Below are 17,371 nucleotides of genomic sequence, written 5' to 3'. Positions count from 1 at the left end.
CCATCCAAAGTCGAATCGGTCGAATCTGGTTAAAGGGGCTAAAGCATAGAGTTATTATAATGTACGCTAGAGGTTCAAGTGGCGCTAGTGTGCTGACGCAAATTGAAGCAGACAGCAACCATACAGTTATTATCACTGATCTCAATGACAATTGCTGGATCGCGCTTGCCACTCCCGCAAGTGAAGCCACCGGACGCAACCCCGCTGGGATACGATTTCCCGTTTTGCTAGCCTTTCGTTGCGGTTTTCCAGCGTGCTGTAGACACGTTTTCTACTCGTTCGTCGTCATTCGCCGAGGAAGTTTTTTGAGACTCTGTGTATTGTTGAGACTTGCCGTTGTGAACACGTGGAAAATTTTACGAAAGTGCAGTGTCGCAGGAAAAAGGCACAACGCGTAGAAAGGAAGGGCTGGCGGCGTGTTCAAAGCTTCCTTGGCACGCCGAAGTGCCGTGTCTCTGCCTTCGCGCGCATGGATACCGACCAAGAACCGACGCCGTGTGAATGTGTTTAGCGAGTGCAATGTGCGTTCTTGAGAGTTCTTGCCGTCTTTCTTAATTTCCAGATGTTCTTCGTTCGTTTGGCACGTATATCCCCCACGCTGAAAAGCTCTGACGTCGTGTTCGCGCTAACAGTGTCCGACAGTGCACATAAATACACGTACGAAGCTGTTTTAGCGCCGTTTTTAATGCGATGAATTTGAAAGGAAAACACCGTAACTGACCTATTATTTCGTCGGCCTGACTGAGAAATGTTCTAAGCTACCTAGTACGTATGAATTATTCGGGATATTTGCTCTTATGATCGAGCGCAGAGAGAAAATGCACTCACTTTTTCCCATAGAAATGCATTACCGGAAGTCAATTTTCGACTGGTATGGGATAAAGGTCCGAAGATTCGTTGACCTGGTTCAAACCAGTTGAACCCTGAAACTTCGACTTAAAAATGTGGTCGACAAAAGTTCGCGAGCGATCGATTCGGCCAGAAAGTGCAGCCACCGCATTAGGACTAGCGCTGTGATCGACTTCCGCGCAAGGCGTCGTCTGCTTTTGCCGTCTACTGTGTCGCCATGGCATTCGCTTCGATCATATCCTTCGTGTTTATTTTATATTGCTTTCTTTGACAAAATATTTTACATGCATATTTCTTTACGTTAAACAATGTACTAAAAAGTGTGTGCAGTATCCAGCGAAACATGTCTGCATTTTTAATTTCGTACTGCGATTGCTTTCATAGACATTTCATCGACCACGTACACCCGGATACCTTCGCGAAATCAAGACGACGATGTCCCGTCAGAACCTACTACGATGAGCTCGACGACATCATCGCCCTTTCTTCGATTGTTTCGGCACGGACTGACAGGAACAGGGTTCCTGTACTACGAAAAGGTGATCGACTTCAATTTCGAATTCAGGCGCTTGATCAGGCTTTCAAGAGCGGAGCTGGCTGACCGATATGAAGCTTCGGCGTTTTATCCGGATCCCGTTGGTGGACGACCGCAGATTTCGGCGGAGAAGGCGTTGTTGATCGTGCTTAGTTACTTAGGCACGAGAGCCAGAATGTATCAGATTGGGGACCGCTTTGACATGAGGGAGTCGTCCGTTCACCACTGTATTAAAGTGTGCTGAACTTTCTGAACGGCATCAGCGCGCAAATAATCATCTGGCCTGACCAGGAAGGATGTCGGAGGAGCCAAGCCGGCTTCCCGAGGAAGACTAAGGGGAAAGGGCCCCGCAAAACGATCCGGGCGATCGATGGATGCCACGAAGCCTCCGAACCCCTACTACAATCGAAGCAAAGTTTCATTCCATTGTCCTGCAGGGGATCTGCGATGATCAAAATCGATTCATTGATGTCTACATTGGGTTCCCCGGTTCAGCGCACGACGCCCACATCCTGAAGGGGAGCCCAGTCTTCGAGGACGCGGAAGCCAAGTGTGCGGGTGGGTACCTCCAGGGGGATGTGCGGCTTATCCTCTGCTGCCATACGTCATGACCCCCTTCAAGTCTTCAAAAGCGCCCCTGCCGAGCTGTAAGACTACGTATAACATCAGAAACACTTTCGGGCTGCTCATGCAGCGATTTCAGAGAATGTACTTGGTCGACAGCGCCAGCATCAGACAGTGCTGCCTTGTCTTTATGGGCGCCTGTGTCCTCCACAACCTCTGTAATGCAGAGGGAGACTTCTTCAATGACCTGAACAACGCCCGCCCGCCTGGCCAAGTCGCCAACGACGACGACGACCACGTGGTCCGACCGGACGATGCCACAAGGAGACTCTCCAAGCGGATCCGATAGGCCATTGCTAAAATCGAGTGTTAGGAAGCGATATCTACAGTAGCTCCTCCAAAAATATAATTCGTCTTTTTCTTTTGTGTGTGAACGTACGAAGATGGTATGTGAGCTTTGAAAAATGAAACGTGACTCCATGAAACCACGAATAGAAAGTAACGGGTTACTTTGTTCCTCCCCTTTCTGTGTACACTATTATTATGATCCAATTTCCTACTACATTCGTATCGCAGAAGACATATGTGAGCATGCACAGGCAGCCAGTGCCATTGACTCGTAATACTAAAACGTAACATCGTTCCCCAAGCTATTTTCAGCCTAACAATATGGCGCTAAAAAAATACATGCTGCAAAACTCGGAAATCTTTTTAAAAACTACGAATAAATCAGGGAACTGCAGAGGAGAGGCAAACAAAATCAACAAGATAATTTCAACGAATTTATTCATACTGCCAGTTGAAATAATAAAACTAATAAATAAAACGGCCTGCGAAACTGTCAAACAGTAGTCAAGTTCAGTGAAGTGCATGAAGCACGTCTACTCTACCGGCGCGCTCTTTTGGATGGCAGTCACGGTGCGCTCGAGAACAGCCATCCTGTCCTTGTGTTGTGTCGCTGCTTCTGACTGGCCTCCACGTCGGCGAACACCTTGAGCAGCGAGCCCATGGCTGTTTCTCTCTTCCTTTTGCTCGATGTGCCGGCCGGAGCACGCTGGTGTGAGGGCGGGCGGCGGAGCCACCCCTGAGGCTAAGGAGGAGGGTTCTGTCTCTGCCCCTCGGGAGATTTCAACATCGGTAGCTTCGGTCCGAGCGCGGCCGATGTTATGAGCCGAAGGGCCAATCAGAGAGCGCAAAAAGCGCAGCATCATGGCGTGCTCTCTGCTCTTGATAGGACTATCCGGCGGAGAAGCGTGCACAGATACACGGCGAATACCGGCTGGTCCTATCAACTGCAGAGAGCACGCCATGACGTTTCGCTTTCTGCGCTGTGTGATTGGCCCTTCTGCTCGTAACATCGGCCGCGCTCGGACCGAAGCTGACCCCCTCTCTCTTCCTTCTGGCCGAGCAGAGAGGGAAGATGGTTTCTTATCGTAAAGTATTTGGTTTCTTTGTGTCAACTTCGGGGCAGAAGATAACCCACGATGGGGTTTGGGGGAGCCGTATGTAGGTTACAGCGGCTCAACGGGCGAACAGGATTTGGCTGACGTTTTGGTTGTGGAACGCGTGTGGCCGTTGCAACCTAAGAACGAAGGGCGAGGGTAAGACGGGCCGGGGAGGAGGAAGCAGACGGAACGCTAAAGAGAGAAGGAGGTTTCTCCTTCTCTTCTCCAGCGTTCCGTCCGCTTCCTCCTCCCCGGCCCGTCTTACCCTCGCCCTTCGTTCTTAGGTTGCAACGGTGGCAGTCTCCCCTTCTTTCTCAACCACTCTTCCCGGCGCTAACAATAGGGTTCGTGGAATGTGGTGCTCCTTCTCGAGGACCACAGAAACGGCACGTTACAAGTGATGACCAAAAAAAAAAAAAAAAAAAAAAAAAAAGAATTAGTGAACGTACATACTCCTCGTATTCAAAATGATTTTTTTTTCTTTTTTGGCGTTTTTGTAGGCTTTTTTTTAAAAACTTCCACTTGTTCTCGGCCTGGTCAGCTGTGAAAATGCCGCCGAACACTCCGACGAAGGTGCCGGCCAGCTGCTGACACAGGGCTCGTTTTTTCCTAAAAATGATTGTTTACTAGCATGTATTGTAAAATATCCCGACAAAGGCATACCTGAAACCCCCCTTTGTTTTGAGAAGCTCCTTTAGTTACGAACTTAGTTTTCACCAGTGCCGGATAAAGAAATGTTGGGGCCCTGGGCTAATAAGCATTCCCCCCAATATAGCATGATTCTGAGGAAAGCGAGAAACGCATCAAACGTTTGCTTGTAGCCATCAACGGCTACATTTACTTGGGACGTCCATTTTATGCGTATTTTGGTTTCCGGAAATGTTTAGACCCCTAATCCCGTAAGTAGACAAGACTGTATTCGAAAAATTATTTATTAAACTCTTACACAAACATCACAGAGCAGCAAAGAAAGAATGTGCACATATGTTACACAATGAATACATATAATCAATACTATACAATATATAATTGGCAACACGAACGATAAAGTGGACGCTACAGTACAAATGGAAATTACCAACACTATAGTTACAAAACAATTTTCGACTTTTCTTATTGGCAGAAGCGCTTTCTCGGCAACGTGGAAGTTGAGACAGATCCTCTATATTGTAATGACATCTTTCGTGCCTTCGCTTTGGCAAAATCTGATATAGTAATAATAGTTTGTTCAAAAGATAAATCATGGAGAAGGTCACTCTCAATTGACATGATAGCGAGCGAGTTCAGCTCCCCATCCAGAATGTTAGAACGAAGGCGATCCTTTATGACTCCTTAGAAAACGATCGCTCGCTTTCACAATTTGCCACGGGTATGCTTAGGTATATTCGCAATGCAATCGAAAGGTTTGGAAACACATGAATAAGTTTTCTTTCGTGCAGCAATTGAATTAATCTATAGGGCACTCGTGTCCTGGCATGGAGAACTTTGCAGAAAGTTTGAAAACTGAATTACCTCGGCTGAAAACGCTGGCTCTAAATCATTTTTGTAGGTATTCGCCAAAGTTCTCGGCCTGCTGTGCCAGAGACATCTCGCTCCCAACTTCTGTCAGCAATTTTAAAAACCCGAACTTCTCGCAGAGTTCGGCGTAAACAACATTTCGCACCCGCAAAGCAGAGCCCAGACTGTCAAGTACGACATTGTAGGTCTATATATAAAAAAACAACTTTTCCCTACCTTGTAGCGCACAATCGCTTTTTCCGTCCGGGTACCTTCTCGCAACGGTACGTTTGCCCACATCCTGATAACACTGAATGGTTCTCAACATGCGTGCTTTCGCCCGCATTTCACTGCGCCACGGAGCACTTCCTAGATAACAAAGAGCAGTGCTGCTAGAGATGTCGTCATCAGCGAAGGCCAACGCATGGGCTCATACTGGCCGCGACGATTGCGTCAACGTTCGACTCAAACTTGGTTCGAAGCCAAACGCTGACGTAGCACTCGTTTTCAATCAGTGTCCATGCGTCGGCCTTCGTATTGTGACGAGAAAATGACAGCACTACCGCCTTGTCTTCTAGGTGGTGTTGCACTCACACGCTCTGTTGGCTGTCAGTCAATCGCTCACGGCCATCCGCTGCTGTTCATGTTCCGTACACGGGAAAGGGAAGGATACGAGGGCGCGGCAGAACAGACGGACAGCCAACAGGCACACGATTGGCAGGTGGCGTGTGACGTCAAGTCTGACGAGCACCGATGTCACAGAAAAGCAGAGGAGGCGAGGAGGAAAGCCATGATGTTTGTTTGCCTGGTGAATGTCCGAACAGAAGACGCTCTGCCGGTCTTCAACTTTCACTTCATATGACGGAGAAATGTCGCTTCACGCGCTCTGAGGTATCCTGTTTGGAAAAGAATGCGACGACTTCAAGCTTCCACTATGCCTTTTGCGCACGCCATCGAACTTCTCGTTCGACGCCATCTTATTTTCTCGCCGGAACGATGGAGCAATCCTCGGGTTTTGGCAGAGTACGGGGATTAGCAAGATGCATCCATGACGTTGCGCAGAAGTCCTCGAAGCACGATGATGTTTGTTGCTCTCTACGGGAAAAACCTCCGTCGTGTGAGTACAACATTAAGCGCCGTTCACACTCTTGCGACCGACTTCGACCGAGAGAGACCAGACCGGTTTTTAAAGGGACACTCAAGCGGTTTTTGGAGAAGCTACTTTTGTAAGGTCGCAAGAGGCTGAAAAATCGAGATCGCAAGAGGCTTAAAAACCGGTCTGGTCTCTCTCGGTCTTACTCGGTCGCAAGACTGTGAACGGGCCTTTAAGGCCCGTTCACACTCTTACAACCGAGTACGACCGAGAGAGACCAGACCGGTTTTTAAGCCTCTTGCGATCTCTTAGGACCAGCTCCGCTGCACCGCATCCCGTCCTAAGAAGTCGCAAGAGGCTTAAAAACCGGTCTGGTCTCTCTCAGTCGTACTCGGTTGCAAGAGTGTGAACGGACCTTTAGGCGCCATTCACACACTTGCAACCGAGTACGACCGTAGAGACAAGACCGTTTTTTAAGCTCTTGCGACGGCGTACAACCTGCTCCGGAGCAGCGCATCCAATCCTCCGCCGTCGTACTCGGTGGCAGGTGTGTGAATGGCGCTTTAAAGGGCAACTCCGCTCAATTCCGAAAAATTTAGGCTTCCATGTGATTCACATTCACAAAGCACTACTAAACAACTCTACGTCTTCGGATTCGCGAAATGTGGATTATTATTTGTGTAATCCTAATTTAAACATCAGCAAATACCGAAACCGAAACTTCGGTTGCGTCAGGCAACATCGGTCTCGGGTCGTCAGAGGCATGGCACGTCACGTCGAACCACGTGGTCTTGTGACGTTCCGGAGGGAGCGAGAAACAGGACACGCAACGCGGGCAGGTTTTTTTGTTTTTTTGTATTTTTTTATTGGACGCGGGCAGGTAGCTTTGCGTGGCGTGGACGGTGATGGCCTGGGGGAGAGGTGGAAGGGGAGAAGACGAAAGAGAAGGGGAGCGGAGAAACAGACCGGTAAGCGCGCAGGGCAGCGCAAAGTAGCGCATCCGTGTTACGGTGATCACGTGAACGCCCGGTCAGCCAACACCGGGAGGAGAAACTCATGACGTCATCGTTCAATTTCGCTCTGAGAAGTAAAAACAAGCAAAACGTGAGAATGACGTATCATGCCTCTGACGTAGTGGCTCAACGTTGGCCGCTCCAACTCCGTGGCACCCGTGGCATTGACTGCGCTGATGATTGCGCCTCGCGCCGCACGCTAGAGTTGGCAGATTTCGGCGACTTGGCTCGCTTGAAGGTTTGCTGGCCAGTTTAATAAATAAATAAGCGGAATTAGATCGTAATATTTGACGTGGGGTCTTCCTATATGATACTGAAGAGGGCTACATAGTTTTCTAAATATCAAAAATGAAGCGGAGTTGCCCTTTAAAGGGTAACTGCAAAGAAAGAAAAGTGTTTTTTAAACAGCCTAATTTAAACAAGCAAGTCACAAAACAACTCTTCCGCGAAAAAAATATTGCAGCAATATTTATTGCGCGAGACTCATTTTAGTTTGCGGCTATTTCGTCCGTTTTAAATCGCGCGCCACAAAGTTGGTATTATGCGTCATGGAGTGACGTGCGATAGCAACTCTTCTCATTGGCTAAGTGATTGATTGATGGCTTAGATCTTGGTTGTTGAACCTTTGTGATATGTTGCAATTTATTTTTGAGCCGCATATTTTTACGCTTTAAGAATAACCCATGTAATTAGTTGTTATTATTCTTTACAAAAGGTCTACAAGACGGGCACTTCCGTTTGGATTCCTACCATAACTAACAAAAGCATGGCCGCCGATGTTTCTGCTCTTTGCTTGTCTCGCCTACCTCAACTATAGTCGGATGCAACCTGAGAACAATCTTTTAGCTCCACCCACAAGCGCATTGCGCCCATCTGAAGTGCCTCCGCCGTCGAGAAAGTAGTTCGCTAGCAACGTTGCTTTTTCTTCCTTCAGGAAACGTGTCTTAAACTACTACAATATTTATTTAATTCATTCAGGACATTTAAATAAGTTAGAATACGTTTTTGTCAACGAAATAGCTGTTTAGTAAAGAAAGAAAGTAATGTCCAATGTACCGTTTTCCCAATTCATTTTCTGTCCAAGATACTGTCTAACATACCGTCTTCTCACCTCTCAGCAGTGCTAAGCCTCGCGCCCGCTTCGAAATTTTCGTTGGCGATAGCGTCGCTGGATTCTCACGTTGTCGCGCAAGAACTGCTGCAAACGCAAGCCGATACCATTAAGATTTCGTGGCGTAACCTCGGGCACGTAAAACACGGTGCAAAAAAGCAGAATAATTGTCACGAGAAACTAGCGTCGCATTGCTAAGGCCAGCAGCCATGTTGAGCTTTTTTTTTTTTTTTTTAAAAGGATCGCGATTGGTGCACGGAATCGTGACGTCATGAAAACGATTGGCTGGCGTTTCTCGGCGTAGGATTACATTTTCCTCTGAGAGGCATTTCCGGTTTTTTCTTAGCTTGCAACCGACTATAGTCGTTTCGCCTGTAAGTAATCAGTGTCTCCTGTTGACCCAGGTGCTTTAGTGAGACTTCCTGAAGTGGTGTGTGTTTAGCAGCTGTCGCAGGTGTTAGTGATAGGAGGCGACGCGAGGTTTTGGCTTTCATAGCGCGGTTTGTTATTGAGGAGCTTCAGCGAATATAGGGGGCGCACCGGTCGATCCAACATGGCGGACAAAAGGGGGATAGTTTTGCGACGCCCGTAGACCGGTAGCGTATAAATTAAACAAAGCGTGTCGTTCTCTGTTTGTTGCCGTGTGCGAGACGATCATCGTTTCAACCAAGACCTACCGTGATGCTACAGATGAAGTGTTCAAGCCAATCGAAGGCAAGAAGAAATCTTGCCATAGTCAAGATACGTGTGCAAGTGTTCGACGTGAGCTCTCACGCTGGTGCAGCTGTCATCAAGTTGAACCGAATGTACGCGGGTCCAAAGAAAGGTACATATCGACAATTTTCGCGCGTTGAAGCTATGACGCGTACTATCGGAAACAATATGAGCGCGAACGCGCCTCCGCGGCGACAAGCGCAAGCGCGTTCACGCTCATATTGTTTCCGAGTGCGGCTACAAACATTTTCGTTGACGTTGCTTAGATGATGTAACCATTCAGGCCTCGCATTAAAAGGTGTTGCGAACTCTTCTATCCTTGGTGTTATATTGCGATCAGCTGGTCGCCGATCGTCCTGTTTTTACGCATAATGTAAACAAGCCCCGAAAGCGCCAATCTCATTTCGATGTGCTTGTGCACCCCTACAAGCCTCTTTCTTGGCTCTTGTGGGAAGCTTAAAAAAAAAAAAAAATCGAATGTTGTCGAGAAACTTCGCAGAACTAAATGGTATCGGACTCCCTCTCCGGAGGTGCGATCGGGGACAGCAGGGCTTGGATTGCCGGCTGGACGCCGCGAAGCGGCGTGTACTGGTTACGCTTTGTAATTAGCAGCCGATACTGTCGCCGCGAAGCGGCGTGAACGCAGGCGGGGGGCTGTGTTAACGAGCTCCCCAGTGATTCACGCGCCGTTCGAAAAGGGTGGCCCGAGCGGCATGATCTCTCGGAGGAGTGCGTATAGCCATTTCCGCGCGAAGCGCACTCCGGAGTGCGTATAGCTTTACTCATATTGTAATAGCAATCGTCGCATCGATCATTCGAGTTGTATGCGCCACGGTGATATCTGCTGACAAACATGTCTGTATTAAATGCGAGAAGGAGAACGAAGGTAAAGCTTTTTCAACTGTTTTCTTTTTACAGAATAGCGTGCTTTTTACAGAACAGTGTGCTCAAGAATGAATGCCAAAGGTGCTTATGCTAAGTGGTAGATGTATGCAGTTGATTTTCTGTTTGCCTCTGCATTGTAAATTCGAAGATATGTATCAGCAGAAGACACATGTCCTTTGAAAATGTCTTTTATTAGGGCAAAATAAGTTTTCATACACAACCAGAGTTCACAACACCATTTAATGCGAGGCCTGAACGGTTACATCATCTAAGCAACGTCAACGAGAATGTTTGTAGCCGCAGACCGATACATTTAGGTTTAGATAAGTACGCGTTATAGTTTCAGCCTCAAACACGCAACATTGTTGATATGTACCTTTCTTGATAACTGCACCAACGTGAGAGAGCCCACGCCGTCGAACACTTGCACACATATTTTGACTATGGTATGGCAAGATTTCTTGCTTGAAGTGAAGATCATCTCGCTACGACTAGCTACGACCACCCACCGCAGCGATGCAGGCGTCGAAGGGGCGGAAAGCAGTCAGTCGCCGTCACCCGACGCTGCTCGTTTGGCATTCACGGCTTTCTGCCCAGGTGCTTCGTTTGTACTTGGCACCGAGTGTTATTTTCTGTGCTTGTGTGCGCTCAGTGGCTAGATATGGGCCTCAAGAGCAGTTCTTCAGGCTCAATAGCGTTCGCCGAAGAACTTCTGAAGAAAATGCTACCAGGAAAAAAAGCACGAAGACACAACGCACCAGCTTGGCGGACTATGCACTGGGCACGGAAATCGGGCCCTGCGGATTATACACCAAATGCGAACTATCTAAACAAAACAAAAACATTTTTAAGCTCAATTGGCTTCTGCAGACTATACGCCTGGACACTGGTGCCTGTTATTATGCATTGTATATTCAGTGCTGTTTGTTGCGGCTTGAGACTGCCTTCCTGTAATGATGCAGAGGGGTCCACTGAACCTTGAAATAAAGATATTTAAGCATATCTAGATGCAATGTCCCTTGAAGCCAGGTGGTCAGGGAAAAGATGTGCCACTACCTTATTTGCCAACAGCACACCAATGGTCACGATCAAAACTCACCGAGTCAATGGGCAGTTTTTTCACCACAATATTTATTGCCGTGTAATCACCAATTTGTTTCGTTAAAAATCTTGAGGCTGTAGCCTATAGCACACCCATTCTGGATCTGCAAAGCTTATGCTGTCAACATGCATCATCACATGGGCATGTTTCTTATCAATCTTAAACGTAAAACGCTAGTTATGCAACGAAATTCCCATATCATCACATTTTTAGCAAAATGAATGGTCCCACCTGTCACACTGTTAGCTTTGGAAGTAAACCAATTCACAATACCACCAGTGGCATACATCGTGCCAAGCATTAGTGCCGCATGTGGCACAAAAATGTCCTAACTAGGGAAGCAAACTTAATCGATCGTGTTGATTAAAGCACTTAAGTACGGGAGAAATTATCAATCAGAAGGTCACTCGAAAGGGAAGTTTTCTCGCTGAACGAATATGACTTTTTATTGGGCGTTCCGCAACGAAAGGCCGAAGACATTCACTCCGTGATCGGTACAGAATCATTTGCTTAGCAGTCGGTCGTGCGTGCTAAAAACAACAAAAACAAAGGAGGATTAGAAACGCGATAGATTCACCTTTGCACGGAGTACTTACACTCAAAGTCGTGTCAACATAAAGCGACTATGGCCCACCTTGCTAGCAGCACTCTTAAAATTTATCCGTGCAGTCGTCGCACCCGTGCACCAACCGAAAGCGTTGCTGCAAGCCCCTCCGCCGTCAACTTTGAGTCGCTGTTGAGTCTGAAGAACTGCTTTATGAGGTCCATATCCAGCCACTGAGCACATACACAAGCACGGGAAATAATACTCGGTTCCAAGTACAAGCGAAGAACCCGGGGCGGAAAGCCCTGCCAAACGACCTGCGTCGGGCGACGGCGACTGACTGCGTAGTACACAGGTTGCGCTCCTTCGACGCCTGCATCGCTGCGGCGGGTGGTCGTAGCGAGTCGTAGCAGATCGTGTCACCTCTGTTGCTCGTACCGGAACACTAGAACCGCGTAATATTCTTGCTGCCGAAGTTTATAAGCCTACGTTCGCGGCCAACGCACGTACATAAAGCGCGAAACACATGTACGACGAAACCGTCCGATCCGACGTCCGACCGCGCAATCCGACGGTCGGAGGCGAGGGTTTTCAACGCTCTCCGATGCTACGAACACCCTCTCCCCCCAAGGTCATTCCGGCAGTCCGCACGTCGGATCGGAAGGTTTTCGTCGTACATGTGTTTCGCGCTTAAAGCCAACGCCCAGCGAAACTATCCCCCTCGTTCTCTTTCGGCGACCGGCCGCCAGGGCGGTGACACCGTCGCTGAAACTCCTCAATACTTTCGTTTTCTTGGGGTGTTCTCTTTGCTTTCGTAGCACATTTTCTTTGCTTTCTCAGCCTGTTTTTTTTTTTTTTGCTTGCGCGTGCAAGTGCCGATTTTTTAGAGATGTCAGCTCCTGTAAAGAGGCGCCGTTGCTCTGTAAAGTGCTGCCAGATGAGTGATCGCGACTGCGAGTCTTCCAGCAGCGATGCCGCCCCGAAAGATGACAAGTTGAATGCTATTTGGTTTGAGGCAATCGGGCGTTCACGTAGCGACAAACGTGCCAGGTATGTTCTCGTCCTTCTGCTCCGGAGGCCTTCGAGTGAACGTCCGCGACTGACACGGTGCGGTCCCGACGCTTTTCTTACCGAGCGCGCCGAAGGCTCGGGATGCTCAGGCGGTGCGCCGTCTTCGCTGCTGGCCATAGAGTTCATACGTACTAACTAATTCTAGAGGAAAGGGTCCGCCATTTCACCTTGCATTCTGGCTGCCGCAAGCGGCGGAGCATGGGCAGACCTTTGGGGTCCCACACACTGTTACCAACTGCCTTCGAATTCACGAATATAATTATATCGGAGCAGTTTCATGATCTTCAACAATCCACGTACTTGCCGGTGAAAAGCTATTCGTGTTCCTCTCGAAGCTTTCTTTGCATAGCGCAAAGGTTTACGGCATCGCGTCAACGTAAAACTAAACCAGATAAGCTATGGTTTTGGTAGGCGCGCCACGGGAGTATGAAACCGCGTAAGTAGATTTCCGAGATTTCGACTGAAGGGAAGTTCATGCAGCGTAATGAGTATATTGCTTATTGAGGAGTTTCAGCGACGGTGTCACCGCCCTGGCGGCCGGTCGCCGAAAGAGAACGAGGGGAATAGGTTCGCTGGGCGTTGGCTTTGTGTAAATGCGTTGGCCGCGAACGTAGGCTTATAAACTTCGGCAGCAAGAATATTACGCGGCTCTAGCGTTCCGGTACGAGCAACAGAGGTGACACGACCTGCTACGACTAGCTACGACCACCCGCCGCAGCGATGCAGGCGTCGAAGGAGCGGAACCTGTGTACTACACACACAGCGAAAAAGTACACCCCTGGACGTGTAAACCGTTGTCCCAGGGCGGACTCCCCAAATGGTGTTCGTTTTACACGCGAGGCTCGGTGTATTTCGTTTGCACCCGAGGTCTCGTGTAAAATGAACATCTTTGAACGTGTACTTCGTTCTGCGATCACACGTCTAGGGGTGTTTTTTTTTACAATGGCGGCCGTTTGACGCAAGACGGGTTCTACGAGCGAGGCCCAGCGCTTTACACGGCTTTTCGCCGCAGCGAAAGCGTAGTTTGCACGTGTTCGTTCGTAATCGTCCATACGTGCTGAACTACCGCAAGCATTCACCCCCAAGCGCCGACGCCGTATCCATTACGGCGATTACGCGACAGTGGGAGCGACCATCGACTGCATCCAGCAGCGTGCTTCCCCATCGAGCAGGTCTCGTTCGCGTGGCGGTTCAGCCGATCGCCGAGGCCTCAAGCCGGTTGCATTGTCACCGACGCCGGGTAATTTCCACAGCAGTTATCTTTTCGCGACCACAGACATGAACTTTATTGAAAAAGCCCGTTTGCCGCGAGCGACGACGAATAGCCCCGACACCGACCCTACCCGACCGGCGTTACCGACGTCCCGCTCACCTCTTTACCGCGAGCAAAGTTGTACGCGACGTTTCGACGTATCCACTCATATCTCGTGTGTACGCAAATTTTGCGGCTTTCCGGGTACGAATCGGCTACCGAAACGGCCAGCGAACGAAGACGAACTGAACGCCGGCGCTATGCGCCATTTAAACACGCGGTTACTTTTCTACTAGACTGTAGCTATGTGGTGTGGTTCCTTACACATAAATGGACTACGTACAAACAAAGCTAAAATAAAATTGGGCGGCTGCTTGCGCCACCTAGTGAGTATGCAGAAAACTACAAAAATGAAGGACATTTCGGCATTTGAGGAAGTGACACGCTCGAACACGGACGGCAGCATACCAACACATACATCACATCACATACCACAAGATCAACATACAAGCATCTACATACACAAACAACGAACAGAGACACTGACAACCCGACACTCCTACTCGATTACGAGAGAAACCCACTCGGTATATATAGCAGACTTTTTGTTTCAAACGAAGGTCCGGTGACCCCCCCTGTATTTTACATGAACGTAACGATATTACACAATTATTACTCATATAGTACGGCGACATAAATATAATTTGGGAAGGTACACATTTCTCTTAGTCTACATTATAGCTAAAAGACACCCTATATTTAAAAAAAAAATGTTTCGAGCTAGCCAAAATGTAGCAAAATCTGGTTTCGTTTTCGGAAGTTCGAGCGCTCAAGGCTGGAATGCGCTAGCGAAGTGTGTGCTTGCTTCTGTCAAACTATAATCCGTTGTATGACGCTCTCAAAGCTGCTGGATGCAGCCCCCGTCTTGGTTTAGGGTTTGATTTACACGCGCTCCCGTGGAAATGAAATTATGCGCGCTCGAGTCGATATTATTGACAGCGTGAAGTATAAACCGAATGTAAACGATTTTGCGAGCGACGAGAACAGCGACGGCGACCCGCTTCGCTGACGCTCGGTCACTCGCGCGACGACGCAAGCCGCATGAAAGCGGAACGATGTTTTCTAGAAATCCAAAAACCGAGTGACGCGACGAGCGATAGTAAGAAATCTTCGTAATACGTCGCTGACTCGTCGCTGTCGCCGTCGTTCGCTAAATCGCTTTATGCAGTTATACTCACGCTAGTGCCGACCTGCATTACCCGCTGAGCCCAAGCAAGCGATAAGGATATTCAAATATGTCACAACAGTGGCGTGCATTCGCTAAAAAAACATATATCTCAAATTCCTGTAGTTTGACGTCGGGATCCGTTACTTGTTCTGCTGTCACCTTGGCGAAACGGTCACTAAAGAGAAACTAGTCAGTTTGTTTTATCAGAAATTATAAAAACCTTATCTAGCCACTGTTATGCACAAAAGCACTCTGGAATTTCATATAAATAGTTTAGAATAAACTGAACACAATCGGTAACTTAATTTTCCAAGCATAATAATAAAAAAAAATCTTAGAAAACAATGTATTTTTAAGGTGTTTCAAATAAAAAAAATTGAAAAAGGAGCCTTATTTCAGCTGTACTATCACGTAAATACTTTGGGAAAAAAATATTTATTGAGAAGTAGGTTTTGCAATCTCTAATTTGCTTCTTTCAACTTTCGTTACTTTATGCATACTTGCAGATTGTATCCTGACAAATCTAGACAAAATTGTATAAAAAGTAACAGTCTATATAAAATTTATAGCTTAATTAAATTCACATTTGTTTGATAATGTTCAATCTTAAATATGAGTTTTAAATTTCACATCTATTATTACAAATGATTGAATTACATGCTGCTTGATGCATGCTGTGCCGCCCCCCCCCCCCCTTTTAAATATATATATCCTGTATATTTGCTGGTTAGTTGTTGTAAACCTCTTAATGTCGTGTTATTTGTTCGTTGTTGTAGGTGTGTGAATGCATATGTTGTACCCCACTCCTACTTGGGCCTTCAATGGCCAGTAGTATCCTCTAAATAAAATTAAAAAAAACAAGTGAGCAGTAAAAATCTGGAAGACAAAAGTAAACACAGAGCCGTGCAAAAAGGCATTCAGTATATGAAACAGATACAGATATGGGCCTCTGGCGGTCCATCGGTTCAGCCTCCACACCGCCTAAAGACGGCAGTGTTGCAATATTACGAACCAGCGCACAGGTAGACAGTTACCAAAAATCCAAACACAAAAAACTCACATCAGTGCTGTGCGAGTGCATATTTTTGTGTATTTGGATTTTGAGTAACTGGTCTACCTGTGCGCTGGTTCGTAATTATGCCGTACCAACTCGCCCAATCTGCCGTATTAATAGTGTTGCAAAATACTTAGATCAACTATAATGCTAATGACTGCAGTGTATAAAAGCAAGCTACTCGTCGGAACGAGCTTGACGGTACGAGAATGAAGAGAATGTTTTCGCAGTTAAACTCAGAGTCTGTCGCACCGTCTCTTCCGTCCTCAAGATCGAAAGTGCTACAGATTGGTGACCTGGACATGATGATTGACTCCGAGCACCTGCTATCCAGGGGAATGTTCTTCGTGGCCAAGGGCACGGCAATGGCTCTGCCTTTTCGGACGAAAATGCAGTAGGCACATATTCAACTTTCTCAGCCTCCACATCTGCAGCGCCTCCGCAACCACCTCTGCTCTGTCGCATCTAGCACCGGCATCTCCCAGCAATGGGCTGCGACCACCTTGCTTGCCCCACCGGCTTGGCAAGTGAATATTCATCGACATCTTCACACTGTTCACAAGGCATGTTGCTAGCCGACCAGGGTCTCCTCATCGTTGCCATGTCAGGCATTCGCTCTCAGTTCGGTTCCTCATCTTAGGGGATGTTGCATCGGCCCCGCAGTCGGCCGGCATCCCCCTTTCAGTCCGAGGCTGTACACTCCAAACTGATCGAGCCGGACTGAAAGCACGACAGGGTCGATTTCCCCCGTCTGCTGCCTCATTTCCTGACCTCGGCGTCAACTACCATGCACGGCTTCCAAACGCTCTCTTTCCTGCTCTCTAGTATGTCATCCTGCTTGCGGTATATGTCAACAGCAACGACACCTCTCTGGAGCCGCAATCACTTCAACAAAATCGTGCCATCCCTCACAGTGCAGAGCTGAGGGCGATAGCTCTGCGGCAGTCTATCGGTTCAGCCTTGGCATCGCCAAAGATGACAGTGCTACTCATACTCGTCACCACGAGCTCAACGACATGAGAATAAACAGAATGTTTTTATTGCTCGGAGTCGGTCGCAGCATCTTTTCCGTCCACAACATCGTATACTCTATAGGTAGTAAGCAAGAGACACACTTCAGATGAAAAGAACAAATGCTCAGATCACACATGCCGCGGGTGTCCAAAATTATCCATCATGTTGAATATTGTTTTGGTTTTTTTAATTCTAACAGAAGACAAACATCATTATCGCGCAATCAAAATGAATACTTACGAAACACCTACGTCGCAGTGTAAGTGCTCATCGCTGAGCTGCGGCTGTGGCATATATGTATTTATTTAAAAGTGCACCGATGATAAAACCTTCAGGTTTGGCAACAATACCGAGATTACAACGGTTGTTGTCCATTATAAAATACAAAAGAAATAAAAAA

This window comes from Ixodes scapularis, unplaced genomic scaffold, assembly GCF_016920785.2.
Source record: "Ixodes scapularis isolate PalLabHiFi unplaced genomic scaffold, ASM1692078v2 PGA_scaffold9__187_contigs__length_104089568, whole genome shotgun sequence".
Lineage (NCBI taxonomy): Eukaryota > Metazoa > Arthropoda > Arachnida > Ixodida > Ixodidae > Ixodes > Ixodes scapularis.
Note: the sequence above shows the minus strand (reverse complement) of the source record.